At 48.5% G+C, this 23868-nt stretch overlaps 2 pseudogenes; both read left to right on the plus strand.

The window, feature by feature from the left end:
• The first annotated feature begins 17682 nt into the window (after positions 1-17682).
• Positions 17683-19246, plus strand: LOC128932461 (keratin, type II cytoskeletal 8 pseudogene; annotated as a pseudogene).
• Positions 19247-22588: 3342 nt separating this feature from the next.
• On the plus strand, positions 22589-23504 carry LOC100389177 (HEAT repeat-containing protein 4 pseudogene; annotated as a pseudogene).
• The last annotated feature ends 364 nt before the right edge of the window (positions 23505-23868 follow it).

Raw genomic sequence — 23868 nt, forward strand, 5'->3', positions numbered from 1 at the left:
AAGCGGTTTTAAAAAAACCTTTGGGCAGTGTCTTTCTGGGGCATTTGTGCCTGGTGGCAGTGCATGGGGTGGAGGCGGGAGAGCAGGTGGCTAGCTCACACCCACGCCTCACTCAGCATCTTCCTCCTGCTTTGTAGGAGGCCTGGCTTCAAAGTGCAGAGCACAGGACCGGTGGGGATAGAGGGAGAGGGTGGGAGACAATCAGCTTTTGTTCAGCTCCAATCCTGTTACCAGGCACTCAAATTATTCTTTGCTTCTGAGATAATCACACACAGAGAACAGTGCATAAAACATGTTTACACAGTTTTGTATATAACATAAAGTGAATATTTGTGTAGCTACTACCTACCAAACATAGCATCCCAAAAGAGGACCTCTCCAATCCCGTGTGTCATCTCCATCTATCCCTTCTCCTCCCTGATAGAGGCAGCCACTGTCCTGATGTTTAGGGTAATCCCATTCTTTTTTTTGAGATGGAGTCTCGCTCTGTAGCCCAAGCAAGTGCAGTGGTGTGATCTTGGCTCATTGCAACCTCTGCCTCCAGGGTTCAAATGATTCTCTGCCTCAGCCTCCTCAGTAGCATGCGCCACTACGCCTGGCTATTTTTTTTTTTTTTTGTATTTTTAGTAGAGCCTGGGTTTTGCCATGTTGGTCTGTCTGGTCTCAAACTCCTGACCTCAAATGATCCTCCCATCTTGGCCTCCCAAGGTGCTGGGATTACAGGCATAAGCCAGTCTGTCCAGGAGTTAATCCCATTTTTAATGTTCTTTTTGTAGTCTTACTACCTATGTGTATGTCATTTTATTTATGTATTTATGCATTTATTTATTTTTGAGACCAAATCTCACTCTGTCACCAGGCTGGAGTGCAGTGGCATGATTTCGGCTCACGGCAACCTCCACCTCCCAGGTTCCACGTGATTCTCCTGCCTTGGCCTCCCAAGTAGCTGGGAATACAAGTGGGTGCCACCATGCCAGGTTAATTTTTTTGTATTTTTAGTAGAGACAGGGTTTCACCACGTTGGCCAGGATTATCTCTATCTCTGGACCTTGTGATCTGCCCACCTTAGCCTCCCAAAGTGCTGGGATTACAGGCATGAGCCACTGTGCCTGTCACCTATTTATCTTTTATTTTAGGGTGTAAAGTTCTGGGGTGCATGTACAGGATATGTAGGGTTACACAGGTGAACCCATGCCATGGTGGCTTGCTGCGGCACTCCATCACCTAGGTATTAAGCTTGGCATGCATTAGCTATTTTTCCACTGTTCTCCCCTGCAGCCTCCCTGTGTATGTCATTGTAAACACTGTGAGTGAGTTTCCTCCATTGTCTGATCCACATGTCCATGGAATCATGCTGTATTTCTCGTATCTTACATTTGTAAGTGTCATCTGTGGTGCCGCATGTGTCTGTAATTTGTTCACTTTAATCGCTGTAAGAATTTCACTGTATGACTATCTCACCATCTGTCAACTTACTTATCCACTGTATTGCTGACAAGAACCTGGAGTGTGTTCCCGACTGGGTACTATGACTTACCAACACTGCTGTGAGCTCACTGGTCCCGATCTCCTGGTGCACCCGAGCCTGGGATTCTGCTAGTGGATTTATCAGTTTGAAGATTTAGGCCCTTTACTTTAGGATCTCATTTTCACTTATAAGGTATCAACAACCCCTTATTCCAGTTGCGGGACAGGCTGAGAGAGGTTAAGTAGCTTGCCCAAGGTCACACAGTGGTTGAACTCAGAGCTCCCTTAGCCTTAAAGTGTGTTTGTCTTGTATCTGCCAGGTCTGGACCATCTCCCCAGCCCCTGCCATCCAATACTACACCCTGGGCTCTTGACTCCCCTTATTTCAGTTGAGGGTCCTGCCCACCGTGGTCCTGCTGAGAATCTGCCTCAGGATGTGTCCACCTGGGGCTCTCAGGTCAAGCCCTCATAGCCAGAGTGGCCTTCTGGCCCCTCCTCTGCAACTGCAGAAACCACAGGCACCCCTCAGGGACTGGGAATTGTTGAAATGATGATTGACATTGGCCCTGGGCCCCATGCCCTGGCCTGGTGCTGATCGCCACAGCAGCCCTGAAGCAGCCTTGCATCCTCCGCCTTCAGATGAGGACAATGAGGTTCAGAGAAGCGTGGGCTAGAGGATGGATGGATGATGGATGGAGGATGGATGTGGACATGAATAAAAACTGGGCTGTGAAGCAGGCAGTTCTCTGCACCTGCAGCAGAATCCGGGTATGCCAGGGATGGATGGTCCATGACTGCGGTCCTTTCAGGCCACTGGCTAGCCTGTACTCAATGAATATGGCCCCTTCCAGAAATCTCCATGTACACGGCTGGCTTTGGAAGGCCCAGGTCCCTCTAGAAGCGGGTGGAAGGGTCTATATCATGTTAGAGAGATAATAGTACTCAGCAGACCCAAGCACCTCCTATGCACCAGGCACTAGTGAAGGCTTTCCACAGGAAGTTCTGATATTCCAGAGCATCTCATCCAACCCTCCCAAGGGCCTGTGTCCCATCCCTGGTCATCTTACTCCCATAGAGGGATTCCTTCAACCTCATTAGAGGGATTTTCTGGGAAGGCAGATAAGGGATGAGAAAGAATCCTGCTTCTTCCCATCTTTGCCCCATGGCTGCAGACAGGGCTCTTCACCTCTCTGAACCTTAGTTCCCTGTTCTGTACCATGGGGATGCTCCCAAGGAAGTACAAATCAAAACCACAGTGGGTTACTACTTCATACACATGAGGACAGCTGGTATGAAAAAGACAGATACTAACAAGTACTGGCGAGGATGTGGAGACACTGGAACCCTCATATGCTGCTGGTGGGAATGTAAAAGGATGCAGCTGCTTTGGAAAACAGTCCAGCTGCTCCTCCCAAGGTTAGTCATAGAGTTATCAAATGATTGAGCAAATCCACTCCTAGGTATCAGCCCAGGAGGACTGAAAACACCTGACCACATAAAAACTCGTGCCTGAATGTTTACAGCAGCATTATCCATAAGAGCCAAAAAGTGGAAACAACCCCAGTGTCCCTCAAATGATGATTGGCTAAATAAAATGTGGTATATCAAGCTGGGCATGGTGGCTCACGCCTGTAATCCAGCACTTTGGGAGGCTGAAACAGACAGATCACAAGGTCAGAAGATCGAGACCATCCTAGCCAACATGGTGAGACTCCATCTCTACTAACAATACAAACATTAGCTGGGTGTGGTGCCTGTAATCCCAGCTATTCGGGAGGCTGAGGTAGGAGAATCGCTTGAACCAGGGAATCGGAGGTTGCAGTGAGCTGAGATCACGCCACTGCACTCCAGCCTGGCACAGAGCAAGACTCTGACTCAAAAAAAAAAAAAAAAGTGGTATATCCATACAATGGAATGTTATCTGGCAATAAAAAGGAGTGACATTCTGACACCACACTGTGGATGAGCCTGGAAAACACTGTGGTAAGCCAAAGCAGCCAGACACAGAAGTCCACATACTGTGTGATTCCATCTATATGAAATGCCCAGAATAGGCCAATCCACAGAGACATTGGCCCTGGGCCGATGGTAATTGCCTGGGACTAGGGGAGAGGAGAGGGGGAGTGACTGCTAACGGGTATGAGTTTCTTCTGGAGGTGATGGAAATGTTCTAGAATTGTGTGATGGTTGCTCAACTGTGTGAATTTACAAAAAGCCATTGAACACACACTCTAAATGGTGAACTATGTGGTACACGAATGATATCCAAATAAAGCTGTGAAATGAAACAAGACACTCTTGACCACAGTGCCCAGGTGCCCACATCAGGCATGGGGAGGCGTTCAGGAAATTTTGGCTCCTATTAATATTGTTGTGATTTTTATGTGAAGCCAGAGCAAAGTTTTGCTTGCCTTTAAGGCATAGCTGGTGGGGGATGGAGATGGGAGCAGTAGAGAAACATGAGGCTGGGGGAGGGAATTTCTTTTTTTTTTTTTTTTTGAGATGAAGTCTCGCTCTGTTGCACAGGCTAGAGTGCAATGGCATGCTCTTGGCTCACTGCAACCTCCACCTCCCAGGTTCAAGTGATTCATCTGCCTCAGCCTCCTGAGTAGCTGGGACTACAGGTGCATGCCACCACATCCAGCTAATTTTTATATTTTTAGTAGAGACGGCATTTCACCACGTTGGCCAGGCCGGTCTCGAACTCCTGACCTTAAGTGATCTGCCTGTCTCGGCCTCTGAAAGTGCTGGCATGTCACATGGCAAGTGCAAGAGCGAGAGAGTGAGTGGGGAGGCACCACACATTTTTATTTTATTTATTTATTTATTTATTTGTTTGTTTGTTTGTTTGTTTGTTTTTCTTAAGATGAAGTTTCACTCTTGTAACCCAGGCTGGAGTGCAATGGCGCAATCTCAGCTCACCGCAACCTCCGCCTCCTGGGTTCAGGCAATTCTCCTGCCTCAGCCTCCTGAGTAGCTGGGATTACAGACACGCGCCACCATGCCCAGCTAATTGTTTGTATTTTTAGTAGAGATGGGGTTTCACCATGTTGACCAGGATGGTCTCGATCTCTTGACCTCGTGATCCACCTGCCTCAGCCTCCCAAAGTGCTGGATTACAGGCTTGAGCCACCACACCTGGCCCCACATTTTTAAACACTCAGATCTCAGCTGGGCACAGTGACTCATGCCTGTAATCCCAGCACTTTGGGAGGCTGAGGCAGTGGATCACGTGAGGTTGGGAGTTCAAGACCAGCCTGAGCAATATGGAGAAACTCTGTCTCTACTAAAAATACAAAATTACTTGGACATGGTGGCTCATGCCTGTAATCCCAGCTACTCAGGAGGCTGAGGCAGGAGAATTGCTTGAATCTGGGAGGCACAGGTTTCGGTGAGCCAAGATCACGCCATTGTACTCCAGCCTGGGCAACAAGAGTGAAACTCCATTTCAAAACAAAACGAAAAACAAAGCCACCCAGATCTCATGGGAATTCACTCACTATTGTAAGGACAGCACCAAGCCATTCATAAGGGATCTGCTCCCATGACCCAAACACCTCCCACCAGGCCCCATCTCCCACATTGGGGATTATATTTCAACAAGAGATTTGGAGGGGCCAAACATCCAAACTATATCACCCATTGTGTAGACGAATGATGATCCATTTAGCCAGTCCCCATATAATGAACATCTAGGTTGTTTCCAATTTTTCCCTATTATAGACAATGTTGCAGTGAATTTCCTATGTGACACATCTGTTCATACATATGCAATATGTTTACAGGATAAATATCTAGAAGTTACACTGCTGAGTCAAAGAGTGGTGCATTTAATTTTTAATTTTTGTGGGGGACAGGGTCTTCCTCTGTCACTCAGGCTGAAGTGCAGTGGTGTAATCACAGCTGAATGCAACCTCAGCCTCCTGGGATCAAGTAGTTCTCCCACCTCAGCCTCCTGAGTAGCTGAGACCATAGGTATGTGTCACCAAACTCAGCTAATTTTTTGATTTTTTATAGAGAAGGGGTCTTACTATGTTGCCCAGGCTGGTCTTTGGCAATTTGGCAATATTGACCAAGAGTAATTCGACAACATTACTCTTGTTACAAGAATAACTTGTTATGAGCTTGAACCACTGCACCTGGATGATGTGTATGTTTTTAATCTTGGTCAATATTGCCAAATTACTCTTTACAGAAGCGGGGCCATTTTACACTCCCACAAGATGTGTATGAGAATGTGCACTTAATCCCTGACTCTCCCAGTCTCTTCAACCGCAGAATCAAACGTGTTGATGTAGTTCTCTATTGATTAAAATGGAATCTTTTCGTTGTTGTTATTGTTGGAGTTTCACTATTGTTGCCCAGGGCAGATGCAATGGTGCGATCTCAGCTCAACGTAACCTCCACCTACCAGGTTCAAGCAATTCTCCTGGCTCTGCCTCCCAAATAGTTGGGATTATAGGCATGTGCCACCATGCCTGGCTAATTTTATATTTTTAGTAGAGACGGGGTTTCTCCACATTGCTCAGACTGGTCTCAAACTACTGACCTTAAGTGATCTGCCCAACTTGGCCTACCAGTGTGTTGGGATTTCAGGCGTGAGCCACCGAGCCCAGCCTTAAATGGAATCTTACAGTAGTTTTGATTTACATTTCTCCTATGAGTGAGATTGGGCATATTTTTGCTTAAGAACCAAACCATGTGTGCTCCATTATCTATGAACTGATACTTCATAATCTTTGCCTATTTTTTTAATTGGCTTGTTGATTCTTATCTTAATTTGTAGGAGTTCCTTGTGAGATGAATTGCAAACTTTTTTTTTTTTTTTGCCATTTGGCTTTGTTTATGGTGTCTTTTTATTTTTGTCAAGTAAGTTTTTAAATTTTTATTTATTTTTATTTTTTAGCACCCCAACATCTGAAAGTCAAGTACATTTTTTAAATCGCTAAGTAGTTTGTACATATTAATCTTCCATTTTCTCATTTCTGTGTTACCTTTCATTTATACAAATGTAAATCTGATCATTCAGGAATTGAAATTTCTTTAAGGTCTGAGGGGGAACCCAGTTTTATTGTTTTCTAGATTTTAAACTTTTTCTGCTTCATCTTGGCACAATTTATTTTTTTCCCCACTGATTTCAAATGCCACCATTATTATATTCCAAACTTCCACATATATATGGACTATTCAACTTTCTTTCCTACTCCTTTGATCTCATTCATAGGCCTGTTTAAATTATTATAGTTTTATAATTTATTTTAATACATTTTAACACTGTTTTTGACTTCACTTTCTGTTTAATTTCCATTTCCACAACTTGCCTAGATTCATCTTTGCTTTTCCATGTGAACTAAAATAATCTTATCTAGTTTTTTTAAAAAACTGAATTGTCATTTTAGTTGGGATCATGTTACATTCATAAATGAACACAGGGAAAACTTGTGTATTTATGACAATGTCTGGTTTTTTTTTTTTGAGTTGGAGCCTCACCTGGTCACCCAGGCTGGAGTGCAGTGGTGTGATCTCAGCTCACTGCAACCTCCATCTTCCAGGTTCAAGCCATTCTCCTGCCTCAGCCTCCTGAGTAGCTGGGATTACAGACACCTGCCACCACACCAGGTACTTTTTTTGTATTTCCTTTCTTTCTTTCTTTTTCTTTTTTTTTTTTGAGACGGAGTCTTGCTCTTGTCCCCCAGGCTGGAGTGCAATGGCACAATCTCGGCTCACTGCACCTTTCATCTCCCGGGTTCAAGCGTTTCTCCTGTCTCAGTCTCCCAAGTAGCTGGGATTACAGGCAGCTGCCACCGTGCTGGGCTAATTTTTTTGTATTTTTAGTAGAGACGGGGTTTCACCATGTTGGCCAGGCTGTTCTCAAATTTCTGACCTCAGGTGATCTGCCTGCCTCAGCCTACCAAAGTGTGGGGATTACAAGCATGAGTCACTGCACCTGGCAATTTTTTTTTGCATTTTTAGTAGAGACGGCATTTCACCATGTTGACCAGGCTGGTCTCAAAGTCCTGAGCTCAAGTGATCTGCTCGCCTCAGCCTCCCAAAGTGCTGGGATTATAGGTGTGATCCACCATGCTCCTATGACATTGTCTCTCTATGTTGTCTCAACATTCTACTCCTTGGGACTCCCCCTTATTCTAAGACTTCCTTTGTGGGCTTCTCCAAAGAGTATTTTTAAAATAAGATAAATTTTTCATGACTAGAGGGCAGTAGATACGGATAGATATGTGATGGATGTACGGATTGATAATAGTATGTATGAAATACAGAAAATGTTAATTTTAGAATCAAAATGGTGTGTATAAGAATGTTCTCTCTACCAAATTATTTCTACCTTTACTTATGTTTAAAATTTTGTATGAGATGATGCAGAGGAGGGAGCACCTAGAAGTTTTCTTCCCATCACCCTTTGTGATGAGCTCCTTCCTCAACTAAGATGCACTCAAAGGTTAAGGCAACATTACTTATGGGTTGAGGGTTCAGGGGCTGGCTGGCCTGGCAAATTTTTTTATTTCTATGGCTAAACTCCCTAACTGATAGGAGCAATCAGTTCTGATTTATAGGCCAGACTGTGGCAACTCCGATTGGACAGAGGACCTGCTTTACAACCATTCTTTGTTTTATTCTGGAGATAGGGAGATAGGGTCTCGCTGTGTTGCCCAGGCTGGAGTGCAATGGCACAATCTCAACTCACTGCAACCTCCACCTTCCAGGTTCAAGTGATTCTCCTGCCCCAGCCTCCTGAGTAGCAGGGATTACAGGCCCATGGCACCAAGCCTGGCTAACTTTTGTATTTTTAGTAGAGATGGGGTTTCACCACGTTGACGAGTATGGTCTAGATCTCTTGACCTCATGATCCACCTGCCTCGGCCTCCCAAAGTGCTGGGATTACAGGCGTGATCCACCGCACCCAGCTTTTTTTTTTTGAGATGGAGTTTCGCTCTTGTTACCCAGGCTGGAGTGCAATGGCGCAATGTCAGCTTTCCAGAACCTCAGCCTCCAGGGTTCAAGCAATTCTCTTGCCTCAGCATCCTGAGTAGCTGGGACTACAGGTGCATGCCACCATGCCCAGCTAATTTTTGTGTCTTTTTTTTTTTTTTTTTTTGAGATGGAGTTTCGCTCTTGTTACCTTTGAGATGGAGTTTCGCTCTCGTTACCCAGACTGGAGTGTAATGGCACAATCTCTGCTCACCGCAAACTCCACCTCCTGGGTTCAAGCAATTCTTTTGCCTCAGCCTCCCCAGTAGCTGGGACTGCAGGCCTGCGCCACTATGCCCAGCTAATTTTTGTATATATATATATATTTTTGAGACGGAGTTTCACTCTTGTTACCCAGGCAGGAATGCAATGGCTCGACCTCGGCTCACTGCAACCTCCACCTCCTGGGTTCAAGCAATTCTCTTGCCTCAGCCTCCCGAGTAGCTGGGACTACAGGCACGTGCCACCATGCCCAGCTCATTTTTGTATATATATATATATTTTTTGAGATGGAGTTTCACTCTTGTTACCTAGGCTGGAGGGCAATGGCGCGATCCTGGCTCACTGTAACCTCCGCCTCCTGGGTTCAAGCAATTTTTCTGCCTCAGCCTCCTGAGTAGCTGGGACTACAGGCATGCACCAGCATGTCCAGCTAATTTTTGTATTTTTTTTTTTTGAGATGGAGTTTTGTTCTTCTTACCCAGGCTGGATTGGAATGGCTCGATTTTGGCTCAGTGCAGCCTCTGCCTCCTGGGTTCAAGCAATTCTCTTGCCTCAGCCTCTCGAGTAGCTGGGACTACAGGCACGCACCACCATGCCCAGCTAATTTTTGTACTTTTTTTTTTGAGACACAGTTTTGTTCTTGTTACCCAGGCTGGAGTGCAATGGCATGATCTTGGCTCACTGCAACCTCCGCCTCCTGGGTTCAGGCAATTCTGCCTCAGCCTCCTGAGTAGCTGGGATTACAGACATGTGCCACAATGCCCAGCTAATTTTTTGTATTTTTAGTCAAGACGGGTTTTCTTTAAATAAACTTTTTACATTAATCTCTCCCTCTACATCCTTTTAAAGGCCAATAATTCTTCAGCTTGCCCTTCTGAGGCTATTTTCTAGTTCTTGTAGGCATGCTTTTTTATTCTTTTTTTTTTCTTTGAATCCTCAGATTGTGTATTTTCTTTCTTTCTTTTTTTTTTTTTTTTTAAGACAGGGCTTCATAATGTTGGTCAGGCTGGTCTTGAACTCCTGACCTCAGGTGATCCACCCGCCTTGGCCTCCAAAGTGCTTCGATTACAGGCGTGAGCCACCATGCCCAGCCCTGTGTATTTTTATATAACCTGTCTTTGAGCTCACCTATCCTTTCTTCTGCTTGACCAATTCTGCTGTTGAGAGACTCTAATGCATTTTTCAGTCAACTGAAATTTTTGGCTCTAGAATTTATGCTCGATTTTTTTTTTCTTTTTGCAAAGTGAAAGCAAGTTTATTAGAAAAGTAAATAACTGAAAGAATGGCTACTCCATAGGCAGAGCAGCTTTTCTGCTTGATTTTTATTATTTCAATCTCTTTGTGAAATTTCTTTGATAGAATTCTGAATTCCTTATCTTGTTATCTCGATGTTTGAGCTTCTTCAAGACCACTATTTTGAATTCCCTGTCTGGAAAGGTCACATATCTCTGTCACTCCCAGATTGGTCACTGGTGCCTTATTTAGTCTGTCTGGTGAAGTAATGTTTTTCTTGATGTTCTTGATGCCTGTGGTTTGTCATCAATGTCTGGACATTGAAGAGTCAGTTATTTATTCCAGTCTTTGCAGTCTGAGTTTATTTGTACCCATCCTCCTTGAGAAGGCTTTCCATATATTCAAAGGGGATTAAGTGTTGTGACTTAATCCTATGTGTCCAACCTACCCTCTGCGGGAGGACTGAGCTCGTTCGGAAAAAACCGGACCACAGGCTAGAAGAAAATCCTTAAGTTCAGGCTTTATTGAGAGAAAAGAGCCTCCGGGCGCGCCAGCCAGGACGAAAAGGAAAATGGCCGCGCCGCTCAGAGGGGCAGGGTTCTTTTATAGGGGGCTGAAGGGCTGAGGGAGTGGGGAAGGGGAGAGCCGAGGTGGTGGGCAACTGTTGGTCAGTTTGAACTGCTGGGCGCCGGGAAGCTGGGGAGAGCTGATGAGGCAGAAACCAGGCGGGAGGGCTAGGGCGGTATGTAGAGTGAGAGATAAGGGAGCCCCTTTGTGGGGGAGGAAAGAGAGCTTTCACGGTAGGGGCAGAGTTTTCCAAACATTCCCGACTCCTTAAAGAAAAGAAAAAGAGGGGGGGTCAGGGGCATCGGTTGTCTCTCTGGCAACTTCCTGCTGACAAGGGTCGACTGGGGGTTCTGAAGAGGTTTCTTTTCCTAAGGAGCCTGGATGTTCGGGGAGAGATCCACTTCTAGCACTCATTCAGGGTAGGGTTGGAGCAGCATCTGATGGATGATGACCCGAGTCAGTTCTTGAAAGCGCCGCTGTAGGAACTGTAGAAAGCAAGGAGCAATAAGTAAGATTAGGCAAACGGCTATTAGGGGCCCAAGCAATGGGGACAAGAGGGTATACATAGAGGAAGGACCACCACACTGTGGCTTCAGCTGAGAACTTCTGATTTTGCAGGTTAGTTTTGAGTTTCTGTAGGCTCTCAATTCGGGTTTCTACTAGGCCAGATTCATTGATGTAGTAACAGCACTCTTCTTGTAGGAAGATACAGGTCCCTCCTCGTTCAGCAGTGAGCAGGTCTAGGGCTCTTCGGTTCTGCAAGGCAACTTGGGCAACTGAGGTGATCTGTCATTGGAGTGATGCTAAAGACTCAGTAGAGTCATCAGTAGCCACTTGGAATTGTGAGGTCAGTCGGGCTATGGCCAGGTGAGAGTGGACTAGTGCCCTTCCTCTTAATCCTGCTGCAAGTGCTGAACCAGCAAGGGAGACTCCAATGGCAATGGGTAGGAAGGCAGCTCGTTGGGTGTGGCGATGGGGAGTTTACAGCATCTGGAATTCGGCTGGGGAATATATAGTGAGTCGAGGGACTAGGGTTACTGGGAGGCATAAAAGAGATGAGGAAAGGCCAATGTAGAGAGTTTTTGTTAAGGTCCTGTTACACTAAAAAAAATTCCTCATGGGGCTCTTATATTAGTGGTTACCAATATAGTTCTGTTACAGCTAGGGAAGTTTTGGCCTAGGGAATAGCACACAGGTAGCTGTTTAAAATCAGGTGGAGTGTAGAGATTGACTTCTTTGATGGGGGAGAAGGAAGAAGTTGAGGCTGAAAGGTTGAGAGGGATGGGGTAGGGGACTGCAACGAAGGGAGTCTGTCCTAAGGAGGCACACATGAGGCATGAGGTTAGGTCAGTTAATCCTGAGAGGTTAGCTAACTTGATTCCTTCTTGGAGAAAGGTTAACCAGGAAAATGGAGGTGAATGTGGTTGCAATTGGTCATTCAGAGATTTTTCTTGTAGGCTAATATCAGAGTGGACTTGGTGGACTGTACGTACGTATGCCTGCCAGATGTACAGGTGGGAAGAGGGATATTTGGTGTCTATGTGGTCATACATGGCAGCCTTCTGGGGGCTTTTCCACTGGTTGTCCCAGGGGTCAGGTATGAGAAGGGAGTACCGTGTAGAACTAATAATGGTGTTTCCTTCTTCATCTACATCTGGGATGATTTTGAGCTGAGATTGAGCAGGTACTGTGGACTCGATAGCTATATGTAGTCGACAGCCCATCCAAGTACATCCCATGCAGGAGCGCCAAGGAGTATCATTGCATGCTCCTGATGGTTGGTCATGGTTGAAGCACATGAGAGGTTTAGTATGGATGTTGCGGAATTTGGTGAAGTTCAGATATATGGCACTGTTGCATCCGGCTGCAGGGCAGTCGGAAGTTGTAAGAAGATGGTTGTGGCTGTATGGGGGGGTATTACAGATGAAGGTGGTTTTGGTATAGTTTTCAGTTAGGAAGAATCTCCATCTGTAGGGGGTGTGGCTGCTAGGCCCTGGTAAGTTTGACAGATAAAGGGCCAGTAGGAACAGCCTTCCAGCATAGGGAGGGTCCATGAGGGGCTTTTTTTACCCGAGACAGGTGAGCCCAAGATGGGACTTCAGCAATTCTTATAGCTGATGGAGTGGTAAGGAGGACTGTGTATGGTCCTTCCCACTTGGGGGTGAGGGACTTTGGGGAGAGGGACCTGATAAGAACTGAGTCCCTGGGGGAGACTTTCTGCGTACTTTCGGGTGGCTGGGTAGGTTGGGGAAGAGAAGCGTTGGCATGCTCCTGGAGGAGGCTTCGAAGGAGAGTGAAGTAAGGGAGGTAACTATCTAGTGGTGTGGTTTCTGGCGGTGGGGGAGTTGAAAGTAGGAAGGGGCAGCCGTACAGCAGCTCAAACGGGCTAAGCTGTGATGGGCCCCAGGGGCTTGCTCTCAACCTGGTGAGGGCGATAGGAAGCAAGGTTACCCAGGAAATTAGGAGGCCTTGACCTTTCAGTTTCTCTATGATGGGTCTGATACCTATACGGTGAGCTTTAGAGATGGGAAATTGAGGGCGGGAGAGAAAATGAGGCGAGGAGTCTTTAAGGCGGATCTGAACTGGCTGGTGGTGGGTAGCTACAGATGGGTTGTTAATGTCCCGGACCTGAGGGTGGACTCCGGGGAGGGTGGAGCTCAAGCATGAGCTTGGTCAGATGCTCCTTTATTAGGCCATTGGCCCATTCCACCTTACCAGAGGACTGAGGATGGTAGGCAGCGTGTAGCTTCCACTGAATTCCTAGAGAGGTAGAAACAGCATTAGTGACTTTGGAGATAAAGGCTGGGCCATTGTCTGACTGTATGGTGGCCGGGAGTCCAAAGCGTGGGATGATGTCTTGAATGAGATGAGTGGCCACTGTCCCGGCAGACTCAGAGGCTGTGGGGTAAGCTTCAATCCAGCTGGAGGAGGTGAGAGGGCTTGAGGTTTCAGTGGAGCAGGTTGGTGGCGAGTGCCTGGCCGAATAGGTGCGGGCTATCTCGGAAGCCCTGTGGAAGGACTGCCCAAGCCAGTTGTTGGGACATGTTAGTAAGGGGATCATCCCAAGTGAAGGCAAAGATAAAGTAGGAGTTGAGGTGTAGAGGTATAGTAAAGAAGGCATCCTTTAGGTCTAAGACTGAGAAACAGGTGGTCCCTGCGGGAATGTTAGAGAGAATGGTGTATGGGCTGGGGACAACTGGATGTATGGGAATTACGGCTTCATTGATTAAGCGCAAGTCCTGGACCAGTCTATATTGTCCTGAGGGCTTTCATACTGGGATGATGGGGGTATTACATGGGGAGTTAATGGAAATTAGGAGGCCTTGACCTTTCAGTTTCTCTATGATGGGTCTGATACCTATACGGTGAGCTTTAGAGATGGGAAATTGAGGGCGGGAGAGAAAATGAGGCGAGGAGTCTTTAAGGCAGATCTGAACTGGCTGGCGGTGGGTAGCTACAGATGGGTTGTTAATGTCCCGGACCTGAGGGTGGACTCCGGGGAGGAGTTTGGATAAGGCTTTTTGGGGTTCAGTATCTGAGGTGAGGGCTAGGAGAAAGAGGCTGTGTGGGTTGGCGGTGGGGAAGGTTATGATGGCCTTCAGCTTTGAAAGGATGTCTCGCCCTAGGAGGGGTACTGGGCAGGTGGGGATTACTAAGAAAGAGTGGGTAAATGGAGTGGAGTTATATGAGCACATGAGTGGTGGAGTTTGGTAGGGGATGCTCGGGGTCCCATCGATTCCCATGACCGAGACCTGGGAAGGAGTGAGACGGCCAGAATAGGAAGGAAGTGCGGAGTAGGTAGCCCTGTGTCCAGCAAGAAGGAGACACTTTTACCCACTACCTGAAGAGTGACCCTTGGCTCAGCGAGGGTAACCAGAGTCGGAAAGCCAGGGCCCCGCTAGTCGTCTAGCAGCCCTAATAGACTGGGGAATGGAGCTCCCTCGGAGGTCGGTTCCTGGCAAGCAGGCTCCTCCCTACCGAGGGTGACCGCCGGCTGCGTAACGCCAGTGTGTCTGTTTTGAGGAACCGGCACCCTGGGGAAGCTGGGGCAGTCTGACTTCCAGTGTCCCGGGAGCTGACAGATAGGGCAAGGCTTTGTTGGTGGCCGTGGTTGTGGACAGGCTTGGGACCAGTGTCCTTCCTTTCCACATTTGAAACATGCCCCCGGAGGGGCATGGGTTTCGGCCTTGGGCTTCTGGTTCCCTGACGGCCTTAGGGCCGCCTCTAGGGCTTGGGTCTGGAGGGCAGCCTTCTGCTTCATGTGAGTTTGGCGGGCAGCCTCAGCTGCATCTTCCCTGGCATTGAATACTTTAAAGGCCATTTTTACCAGGTCTTGGATGGGAGTCTCTGGCCCCTCTTCTGCTTTCTTTAGTTTCTTTCTTATGTCGGGTGCTGATTGGGAGATAAAGTGGGAGGCTAATACAATGGCCCCATTTTGGGAGGTTGGATCTAGCCGAGTGTACCGGACTAGGGCTTCTTATGCTTGAGTGAGGTATTGGAATTCTTTAATATAGGTGGACGGGTCAGCTGAGAAGGATCCTAAACATTTCTCAATTTGGGACAGGTCTTGGAGTGAGAAAGGAACATGGACCCTGACTAAACCTTCAGCGCCTGCTACTTTTTGGAGTGGGGCCAGGATAGTTGGTTGGTGAGAGCAGGTGTGGGCCGCCACTGGAGAGGCAAGAGGAAGTGCAGCCTCCGAGGGAGGGGGCCCAGAGGGAGTAGAGGAAGAGCGAGCCATGGCTTCTGAGGTAGGGGATGCAGAGGGAGTCGGGGAAGAGCGTGCTGTTGATGGCGATGGTTGCTGAGATTGGCAGGAGAGGACAGATGTTCAGGCAGATCCTCCGGTGAGGAGTAGGGAGGGGGAGAGGTAGTGGAGGAAGATTTACGAGGGGTACGAGCTAAGAGGATTTGGTAGGTGGAGCAGGAAGAACATAGGTCGGGGTGGGTACGGAGGTCCCAAAAAGCCTGAACGTAAGGAATTTCATTGTCCTTGCCCGTGCGGTGACAAAAATTATCGAGATCTCAGAGGGTATTGAAATCGAAAGTGCCAGTCGGGGGCCAATGTGACTGGTTACTGAGTTTGTATTGGGGCCAAGCCACCTGGGCCAGGAAGACAAGCTTTTTCTTTCTGAGGGTTTGGGAGTATCCCAATTTGGTAAAATTTCGCAGCAAGCACCCAAGGGGGGGTGCTGGAAGGTATTTTGGACTCTGAATTTCCCATGGCAGGTGCAGCTACAGACTCTTCAGCACGGATGGGCAGATGCAAAGAAAAGGCATCCCCTTTCATTGCAAATTCCCCGGAGTACACGGTTAGGGAAGTGGTCAGAGGGGCATCCCCCATCTGGCAGCTATCCCTCGGAAGGCTCCTGGAGCTGGAACGGAGGACTTCCTCGGCTCGGCCGAGACTAGGCGAGGAGTCCGTGCGGAATGCCGGAGGGAGGCAACTGCACCGTGCCATAGGAAGAGGAGAGGGGGGCGGGGGGAAGGCAAAGCAAGAAAAACTTGGCTTACCTTAATCGGAGAGTGGAGGTGGGAGGGCCAGTGTTGGGTAGGTCGGGGGAGGGGGCCATGGCTGGGCCAACGGCCTCAGCTCCCGGGTTTTCGGCACCGCTTGTCTGACCTACCCTCTGCGGGAGGACTGAGCTTGTTCGGAAAAAAACGGACCTCAGGCTTGAAGAAAATCCTTAAGTTCAGGCTTTATTGAGAGAAAAGAGCCTCCGGGCGGGCCAGCCAGGACGAAAAGGAAAATGGCCGTGCCACTCAGAGGGGCAGGGTTCTTTTATAGGGGGCTGAAGGGCTGAGGGAGTGGGGAAGGCAAGAGCCGAGGTGGTGGGCAACTGTTGGTCAGTTTGAACTGCTGGGCGGGAAGCCGGGCAGCGGGAAGCCGGGCGGCGGGAAGCTGGGGAGAGCTGATGAGGCAGAAACCGGGCGGGAGGTGGCTGCGGCTGGGCGGGAGGGCTAGGGCGGTATGTAGAGTGAGAGATAAGGGAGCCCCTTTGTGGGGGAGGAAAGAGAGCTTTCACGGTAGGGGCAGAGTTTTCCAAACACTATGGTCTCTGCAGCTGATGTGTACTGGGGGGTGCCCTAAGCCTATGACACCTGCAACTGGTGCTAACTTCTGGATACACTCACTCCTTGGTGGCTTTGGGTAAGATAAGGAAGAATTCCCTGGTTACCCAGGTAACATCTCTCACTTTCTTTCCTCTCTTTCCCCTAGTCAGGAATCTCTCTCCCCACTGGGCTGCCTGGAGTTGGGGAAGAGGTAACATGAGCACTCCCATGGCCACCACAGATGGCAATGCACTGGGTCATACCTGAAGCTTTGCAGACCAGTATAGTACTGGGTCCTGCCTAAGGCCTGTGGGCACTACTCCTTAGCTACCACTCATATAAAGTGCCCAAGGGCACTTTAGCCAGCAGATGGTGAATTCTGCCAGGACTAGATCTGATCTGCCAGAGTAGTGGATTCCCTTTTGGTCCATGGTGGGTCTGGAAGTATAGTGTAGGGGCAAAGGCCTGGAATCAGCAGCTTCAGGATTCTGTCTGGTGCTTCATTTTCATGTGGCTGAGCTGCTACTTAGGTTGCAAGACTATGTCCAGAAGAGCGTCTCTCCCTGAGCTGCCCTGCCTGGAGTTGGGGGAGGAATGATGCAGGCACTCCCTTGGCCACCACAGCTGGTGTCACATGGGGTGACACACACTCCAAGTCCCCTGCCTCCATGACCAGTGCAGCTCCAGGGTTTGCCCAAGGACTATAGTCCTTGTGACCTGACTGTCACTCAAATTTATTCAGAGCCCCAGGCGACTTTGGTCAGCTGCTGGGAGAACCAGCTGATAGTCCTTGTGACCTGACTGTCACTCAAATTTATTCAGAGCCCCAGGCGACTTTGGTCAGCTGCTGGGAGAACCAGCTGGGACTCTGGTCCGTCCCACTCTGGCTGAGGATTCTCCTCTGGCCTAGAGCTAATCTAAATACTTCCTCTGTGGGCACCAGCAGAATTCTGATCAGTGTTATGCTGTGCTGTGACAGGGTAGCAGTGAGTTCCAATGCAAAATCCCACACTCCTCTCCCTCCCCCAGGTGCACAGATTCTTTCTCCAAGCTGTTGTGCCAGGAGTAGAGAAGGAGGGGATAGGCAATGCAGGATCATCTTTCCCACCCTCTTCAGTGCCTTGTCCCTTGATATGATATGAAAACCAGGTAATGTCAAGAAGCAGCTTCTCTGATCCTTCTGGAATCTCTGCCTGGTTCAGCCCGCCAGCCTCCACTCCTGCCTTCACCATGATGGAGGACCTGAAGAGCAAGTATGAGGATGAGATCAGTGACCCAGAAGGCCTACAAGGTATCCACCTCTGGCTCCTGGGTCTTTAGCAGCTGCTGAGGGAACTCCTCTTAGCAAGAATCTTATAAGACAGCCCTGGTGCTCAAAACAGCTCCTCAAGCTTCTCCCCAGTGGGCAGCAGCAGCTTCTGGGGTGGCCTGGGTGCAGGCTCTGGTAGGGCTAGCAGCAAGGGCATGGGAGGCATCACCACTGTCACAATCAACCAGAGCCTGATGAGCCCCTTAACCTGGAGATGGAGCCCAACATCCAGGCCACACATACCCAGGAGAAGAAGCAGATCAAGACCCTTATCAACAACTTTGCCTCCTTCATCAACAAGGTAAGGCTCTTGGAACAGCAGAACAAGATGCTGGAGACCAAGTAGAGTCTCCTGCAGTAGCAGAAGACAGCTTGGAGTAACATGTTAGAGAGCTACATCAACAATCTTGGGTGGCAGCTGGAGACTCTGGGCCAGGAGAAGCTGAAGCTGGAGGCAGAGCTTGGCAACATGCAGGGGCTGTTGGAGGACTTGAAGAGCAAGTATGAGGATGAGATCAGTAAGCATACTGAGATGGAGAATGAGTTTGTCCTCATAAGAAGGATGTGGATGAACCTTAAACGAACAAGGTAGAGCTGGAATCTCTCCTGGAAGGACTGACTGATGAGATCAACTTCCTCAGGCAGCTGTATGAAGGGGAGATCCTGGAGCTATAGTCCCAGATCTCAGACATGTCTGTGGTGCTCTCCATGGACAACAGCCACTCCCTAAACATGGACAGCATCATCGCTGAGGTCAAGGCACAATATGAGGAGATCACCAACTGCAGGTGGGCTGAGGCTGAGAGTATGTACCAGATCAAGTATGAGGAGCTACAAATGGTGGCCAGGAAGCATTAGGATGACCTGCGGCATACAAAGACTGAGATCTCTGAGATGAACCAGAACATCAGCCTGCTCAAGGCTGAGATTGAGGGCCTTAAAGGCCAGGGGGCTTCCCTGGAAGCTGCCATCGCACACACTGAGCAGCGCAGGGAGCTGGCCGTTAAGGATGCCAAAGACAAGCCGTCCGAGCTGGAGGCCGCCCTGCAGTGGGCCAAGCAGGACATGGCACAGCAGCTGTGTGAGTACCACGAGCTGATGAACATCAAGTTGGCCCTGGACATTGAGATCGCCACCTACAGGAAACTGCTGGAGGGCGAGGAGAGCCAGCTGGAGTCTGGGATGCAGAACATGAATATCCACACAAAGGCCACCAGTGACTATGCAGGTGGTCTGAGCTCTGCCTATGGGGGCCTCACAAGCCCTGGCCTCAGCTATGGCCTGGGCTCCAGCTCCTTCAACCACACCAGCTCCATCAGGGCCATGGTTGTGAAGAAGATTGAGACCCATGATGGGAGGCTGGTGTCTGAGTCCTCAGACTCCCGCCTAAGTGAACAGCTGCAGTAGCCCCTCCCAGCCTACTTCTCCTGAGGCTGCCCCAGAGCCTGGGAGGGAGGCCCCTGTGCAAGGGAGCACAGGTAACAGGAGACCCACCTGAGGCTCAGCCCTAGCCCTCAGCCCACACGCAGAGGTGTTTACTGCCTGGGGATCCCCCTGGCTCATGCCTCCGGCTGCAGAACAATTCAATGGCTTTTTTGGTTTTTGGCCAAAATAAAACCTCAGATAGCTCTAAAAATAAAGAAAGAAAGAAAACCAGGTACTTTCATTACTCACCTGATTTTCTGTTGCTTATGAAGATGCTTTTCTTTTTTGAAATTTTTTTAGAGACAGGGTTTCACCATGTTGGCCACGCTGGTCTCGAACTCCTGACCTCTGAATCCATCTGCCTCGGCCTCCCAAAGTGCTGGGATTATAGGCATGGAGCCACTGCACCCCGCCTCCTTCTTCTTCTTCTTTTTTTTAATAAGTGGCACCATTTTATCTCACTGCAACCTCCGCTTCCCAGCTTCAAGCAATTCTCCTGCCTCAGCCTCCCAAGTAGCTGGGATTACAGGCCCCTGCCATCACACTCAGCTAATATTTGTATTTTTAGTAGAGATGAGGTTTCTCCATGTCGGCCAGGCTGGTCTTGAACTCCTGACTTAAGTGATTTGCCTGCCTGGGCCCCTCAAAGTACTGGTGACCACGAGTCACCGTGCCCAGCCGAAAGGTGCTTTTTTTGCAGGGACAGTTGTTCAGTTTGGTGTGCCTGCATGGAGACAATTGCTGGAGGGTTCTGTCTGCCCATCTTGCTCCAGCCTTTCCATTTTCAACCAGTAAGAGTAGCCACTGTTTCAGGGAAAAAAATCATCTTGTGACCACCCTCTTTTTCCTTACTTTCCAGTCTATTGAAATACCAAGCGCCATTGTAAAGACATTGCCTTCGTGGTTGTGAAGAGATAAAGCAATTAAATTTAGCCTCATGTGCAAAAAGTCCTGGAGCGACAGCATGTTAATCGTGTATCCCTTAATTTGAGGGAGGTTATTGATTCTGGTCTAATAGCATCGAGATGAAAGCTGAGCCTTCACTGAGCACCGTGGCTCACACTTGTAATTCCAGCGCTTTGAGAGGCTGAGGCAGGTGGCCTGTTGACCCTGAGAGTTTGAGACCAGCCTAGGCAACATAGTGAGACCCCATCTCTCCTAAAAATAAACAGATAGCTGGGTGTGGTGGCGCATGTACCTGTAGTCCCAGCTACTAGGGAGGATGAGGTGGGAGGATTACTTGAGTCCGGGAGGTTGAGGCTATAGCGAGCTATGATCATGTCAGTGCTGCACTCCAGCCTGGTGACAGAAGGAGACCCTGTCTCAAAACACACACACACACACACACACACACACACACACACAAAACTTAACCTTAACAGAAAGAAATACAACAAGGTCACTTTTACACATGGAAGACAGCAAGAGAAATCGTGCCCTAGGGAGAGAGGTTGTGCGCAGGTTAAGGAGGAGAGAGTAACAAGTCAGATCTGGTCTGTGGGGCACCTTGGACACAGGGCAGGCGTTGACACTAGCAGGATAGAAAGACATGGAATAATGGCCTCTCCTTCCTCCTTATGCATAAGGAGGCCTACCTGCTCCTGGGAGTGGCAAGGCCAACAAAGTGAGTGGTAGGGAGTGGCGCTTGAGCCAAGGCCAGTGTGGCACAGAGGTTAATGAGGTTAAGTGCTCCAGGGTTGCGATCTAGCAGGCTAAGTTTGAAACCTGACTCCTCTGCTTATGGGCTATGTGATCTGAAGCAATTTACCTACCTCTTTGAACCTCAGCTTCTTCCAATAGAAAATGAAGATCATAATATCTTTCCTATGTAAAACCCACAGCAAGGTATTCCAAAACTATCATTATTAGGCCAAAGGAGTGCTTCAAAAGGAAAACAAAACAAAACTAACACTAAATCTAAGCATTTGTTATCCACAGTGTTTGCCATGCTAGCTACAATCTGGAAACAGCCCATCCAATTAATTCAGGAAGAGTCAAAACCATTTACTGTTGGGGACCCTCCCATGTGAGACTGCAAAGCAGGTGTTCACTATACGGGAGGTTGACCCCAGAAGCAGAGCCCCTGGGCAGAGGGAAGTAGAGATAGGGAAGTCGAGGACAGGAAAAAAAGGAGAATCTAGCTAAAAGATAACCAGATGGGCGAAACCAGATGGCCCCCCGCATTCATGAGGAACAAACTTTTTGCTACAAGAAACTTGCTTATGAGCACCAAAGATATGATTATCTTCCATAGCCACCTTTTGCTTAGCTGTCAATTTATTGTATAGAATTGATGATTTAGCTACTTATTTTTCTCCTTACCATGATGTCAATCAGATCCTGAAAACTATATATTCTTAGCCCTCAGATAATAAACTTGATGACAGAGCATTGTCTCTTCATCCCTCCTGACCCCTCTCTCTGTCTCCTTTACTATTTCCTGCGCGATCCCCATTCAGGTTGGAACCCTCTTGCTGGTCAAGAGTTCCCGGCAATTTACCTATTTGATAGAATATGTTACAGCTGTTCAATATTTTAACAATAAAAACTATGTAGCAATAGATGTGCTGGATGACTCCGAAAGAAGAAACAGGAGACATGGTCACTGTGCAGTGGAGTTAGAATCTTTAACAATGTGAGCTGTCACAGGATTAACAGTTAAAGTAAGTGGTACAGATTAGGAGTGATTCATAAACTTGGGTATGACCTGGTGGCCTGGATAGGTCAAGAAAGAGTTATGGAACAGGACAGATTGAGCTGAACCTGGAAACTGGACAGAATTTGTGCCAAGTATGAAAGCCTAATTTATGTAGAGGATACAGAAGGAAGCTCCATTATGTGGAGAGAGGATACTCAGAGAACAGGCAGGAGACTGGACTGGCTCAAGCAGAGGTTACATGCCAGGGCAAAGTCATACACTGAGGCCAAAGCCATGGAGAACCCTGAATGCCATGCTGAATAGTCTGAACTTTATACCATAAGCCTTTTGAATGAAAGAAAGCAACATCTGAAGATAAACTGGGAGCACTGGATACTGCCAAAAAGCAGTCATCCCTCACATGGAGATGGGGGTCTGATACAAGAAATATTTAGAATGTTGCACCATTTTCTTCTTTTGTTCTAATTCATGTGGTTTTTTTTTCCCCACCCCCTTTCCATCTGTTTCTCATGTTATTCTCTTTCTGAACTGCTATGGGCTACCAATTTCTGCCGGCCTAGAGCTCTCATCAGTTCCTCCCATTCCCTTAAGAGGTGCCTGGCATTGTCTCCAGGCCTTGCCTCTGGGCCAGGCAGTGTGGAAGGAAGCATTTGCTGGGAAGCAGTATGACCAGGACCCAGAAAGAAAAGACCTTTCTCCCTCATTGCTTCTATCAGTCACTGCCCCCACGGCTGGGATGGGGCGTGACTTAAAACTACTCAAAACTGAAAGGCAAGGAGGAGTGTGCCTCTGTTGCCAGTGTGCCTCAGTTCAGCTCACAGCACTGTCTACACCGCAAGAGCCAATACTTGAAAATGTCTGCTGCAAACCTTACCTTCGCTCAGGAGGTGGTGTTGCAGCGAGGGCTGCCCGGCATTCCTTACAGCCAGTACAGCTTTGACCACCTCTACAACACCGATGGCATCATCCACACTCCCCGGATCAGGAAGGCCCGGCCTCAGAAACCTGTTAGCTTCAAGTTCCTGGATTCCTCAAGTCTCTTAGCAGGAGACATCTCCCTGGCTGTGAAAACAGAAAGCTCTGCCAATCCCAAAAAGAAGCTGAAGAAATTAAAGCCAGCAGGTGCCATCTGGGAATCACCCCGCCCTCTCATCCAACGTCCCTGCATGCATCCAGATAGTCTAGGTCGGCAGCCTTCTCCAGATGTGAACCTGGAGGACAGAGAAGCCTGGCTTTCACCTCCTGAGAAGGAGTCCAGAGCATGGGAGGACACTGTGCTGGAAAAGCTGAACAAGCACACAGCCCGATGGATCCAGAACAAGCATCCTCAAAGGCCTGGGGAACCCCCCAGCAAGTGGCAGAGCTTCCTGTGCAAGCAGTATGACTGGAGTCACATCCGGGATGAGCTTACCTCCTCCAGCGACCTGGAGCTCCTGAAACAGCTGGAGGCAGAAGAGACAGCAGAGTTTGAGGATCAAGGTGTCATCCCACCCCCAGGAAAAGACGAAGCCAGAATTGCTGCTTCCTGCTTACTACAGGTATACTGGCCAGGGCCCCAAGCACACCCTTGATAATCCCTGACTCCCCTTCAGGGAGAGAAATAGCAGCTGACTACAGGATGGCACAAGAACCAAGATACCCATCGTGGTTCTCACAGGCATTGCATGCTCTCTACATAGGGGTGGGCCTGGGGAAAAGAATCCAGAGTGGCAACCAGTTCAGCAGGTGACAGGGACCCCCTCTGTCCCAGCAGTGCCCTGCTCCTATCACAGTTCCTGTGGCAACCAGGATCTCAGGGGGTGGAAGTAAACAGGGACAAGAAATCTTCAGCAGCTTTGGGGATGAGATCCTCAAGGAGCTGAGTAGACATGGATTGTGGGACATTTCTTTAAACCATAATGCTCATAGGCTAATAGGAAAGATAGCAGTGGCTAAGACTAGCCTC

This window comes from Callithrix jacchus, chromosome 6 (assembly GCF_049354715.1).
Source record: "Callithrix jacchus isolate 240 chromosome 6, calJac240_pri, whole genome shotgun sequence".
Taxonomy (NCBI): Eukaryota; Metazoa; Chordata; class Mammalia; order Primates; family Cebidae; genus Callithrix; species Callithrix jacchus.